Source organism: Octodon degus, unplaced genomic scaffold (genome assembly GCF_000260255.1).
Source record: "Octodon degus isolate 3935 unplaced genomic scaffold, OctDeg1.0 scaffold00020, whole genome shotgun sequence".
Lineage (NCBI taxonomy): Eukaryota > Metazoa > Chordata > Mammalia > Rodentia > Octodontidae > Octodon > Octodon degus.
The window spans coordinates 2337852-2340735 of NW_004524596.1; the positions used below are offsets into that span (position 1 = coordinate 2337852).

The 2884-nt window shown below is 37.2% G+C and overlaps 1 pseudogene; it reads right to left on the reverse strand.

The window, feature by feature from the left end:
• Nucleotides 1-421: 421 nt before the first annotated feature.
• Nucleotides 422-2618, reverse strand: LOC101573015 (annotated as a pseudogene).
• Nucleotides 2619-2884: the final 266 nt, after the last annotated feature.

Here is a 2884-nt window from a genome sequence, read left to right on the forward strand (position 1 = left end):
TGCTTTAATCCGCTGAGCTATTTGGCCAGCCCTCAAAATGCTCTTATCACCCATTCATTTTCAGTTGTGACCTGTAAACTAGAAACAAGTAGATCTCTGTATCTCAATTTCACCAACTTTGTGGATCTGAATTTTCAGCTCATTATAGAACATTGTCTCTCTGCCAACTCCCCTGTATATATAAATAAGCACATAATAAGTTCTTTGAATATATTAGCAGATGCTATACCTTTCAACTATTTTCTTAGAATAACCAAGCCCTGAAAACCTGATAAAAATGTTATCTTAAAATAGATGAGGTGCTTTTCACCTTTAAACAGCCTAAGCCAGAGTCGGCCTTTTGTAGAAAAAGGGAATGTGATTGATTCTCATCAATCAACTTTATTTTCAAACCAAAATCCCTAAACAGAGCCAGTGTCTATTAAATTGTGCTAATACTGGTCTTTAAAACATCTTTTACAAATAAAGGGAAGGTATAAAATATTAGGATTCCCTTCATAAATATTAATTGAGAAACTTTCTTTCTGAATTTTTGTCCTGCTTCATTTGCTGCTTTTTCAGACATGATCTCTGAGTACTTCCTTTGGTTTTATCTTCTGAACTCAGAATCAGCCAGCAGTTCTTCCACAAGAGTCCTTTTCCTTTGCTTCTTGGGAATTCAGGAGTGGTACAAATCAGCTGGATTATCAACAACAGTACCAATCTGGAAGTACTTAGGGAAGCCATCTCGGTCATTTGTCTTATAAAACCTTTCTGGGTCCATACTTGCTCTCATCTTCAGAGCTTTGAGATCATTTTTAAGTTCATCAGTCCATTCTGGAGCTTTTGTACCAAACCAACAATCGTCTGCAGTTTTTTTTTTTTTTTTTTTTTTGTCTCTTTTTCCTGCTTTTTTTCCTGAAGTTGATGCTTTGATTCACTATATGGTAGGACACAATAATTTTTTTAAAAATTCGGGTGTAATAACAGCTTTCTGTAGGAGCACATTTTTCTTTTTCTCCTTGATCTGTGTTAGAGTTTTCTTTTCAGACTGAAGTTTTTCTATGTTAAAATTAGTATACATACCTCTCAATTCTTTGATACTCAGACCAGGTTCTATACTACTGCTTGTCAATCTCAGAAGTTTAGACTGTGTTATTTAGTAAGTCATCTTCTTCACTATACTCATCTTTGATATTTCTGTCACTATCTGATGGTTGGTCTTCACTATGTCCATGTTCTTCCTCTTCTTTTTCTTCCTCAGTGGTAACCTCACTTGCCTTATCATCCAAATAAAAATTTTTATCAGCATTTAATCTAGGAGTTGTGTCAGTTACAAAGAAAGCATTGTCATGAAATACATTTTCTGAATTTTCATTTAATGATTCCTTTTGACCACTATTTTCAACAAAACACACGGTGTCCTCTTCACTTTCACTGTTTTCAGATTGCAGGCTTTCATCACTGCTGAGAACTAGTAAGACAGAGCTCTCTGTATCCAGAGACTGACTGAGTTCAGGTTTGTTTAGTGTCTGGTATCACATTCAAGATCTGCACCCCTTTCACTATTGTCCCGACTGACAGCTTTACTTGTGGACACTACACCATCACCATCATGACCACTGAACTTTGTCAAATCATTTATTCTTACAGTCCTCTTTCTGACTTCATCCCATCTGTTCACTTCTACAGCTGCAGTTGTTTGAGCTAATGATTTCATTACAGTCTCACACTTCAGAGTTGAGGGCTCCGATGTGGCTTTATTATTTCAAGGGGTTGAATGTTTTTGAGAGACTAATTGCTGAAGGCTAGTGTCCTGGATTTTAGAAAGCCGTTTCAACAGAGAACTTTTATCATTTCCCGATTTCTCATCTATTACTCTGTTTTCCTCTTTATCAAAATTCTGTCTGGTCTATGAATCCTCTGACTTCACAGAAATATCCATGATTATCTTTTTATTTTCTGGTACAATCTTGATATATTTATTATCAGCTTGTGGCTATAATTTCCTTGGCATAGTTCTAGTCATTCTCTTATGTGTAATTCCATCATTATGGAATAAAATATCAAAGCGTGATGGTTCAGCATCAGATGCAGTTTCTGCATGTGATTCTTGGCTTTGACCTGTTAAGAGTTTTAGCCTTACTTCTTTCTAGTTCTTGTCATTTCTTGGGAAGGCACAATTCTAGAAACACTTGAAACATGAGATTCTGCTTCAGAGACAATTTCTTCAGCAGCAGACTCATTTAGTCCAGTTATTTTCTGCTTTTTTTTTTTTTTTTACAGTAGACACTGGTATGAGTGCAATTATGATCTGCCTTTTTCTAGGTATTCTTGGAATAGGCTCCTGGATCTCAGACCCTGAAGAACAGTTTGACTCTGTTTCAGAGAACTCTCCAGCAGCAGATGGCTCAGTTATCTCTGAAACAGAGTTAATGAACCTTTTATATTCCTGCTCTTCCTCTTTGTGGTTTTAGGAGTTGTATGGACTGGAGTGTACTTTGGTTTTCAGGTCTGAATTCCTTTTTGCTTTCTGGATGTGCCTGAACTCCAGCAGCAGCAGAACTCCTCTGCTGGTGGCTGGCGGCCGACGTGACCTGTATTCTAGCCCAAGAACGTGCAGACCTAGTAACTATCATTTTCATGGCCTTTGACCTCATGGAAACTTGATAATACCTTTTAATGTTCACAACCAGCTCACAAGCCCATTTAATGCTTTTCTGCTTCTTGCAGCGTAGGAGTTCAAAGTGTGATAAGTAAAAGTTACGGAGTGAGTCCTCTTTATGTCATTCTGATAGTATCATCCTGGAGTTCTTTTAACCTAAATGACAAAGAAAAGGCATGGAGAGAATTCTCACATTGCAGTCCATTCCACAGCATCTTGGACATGCATCAGGTATCAACT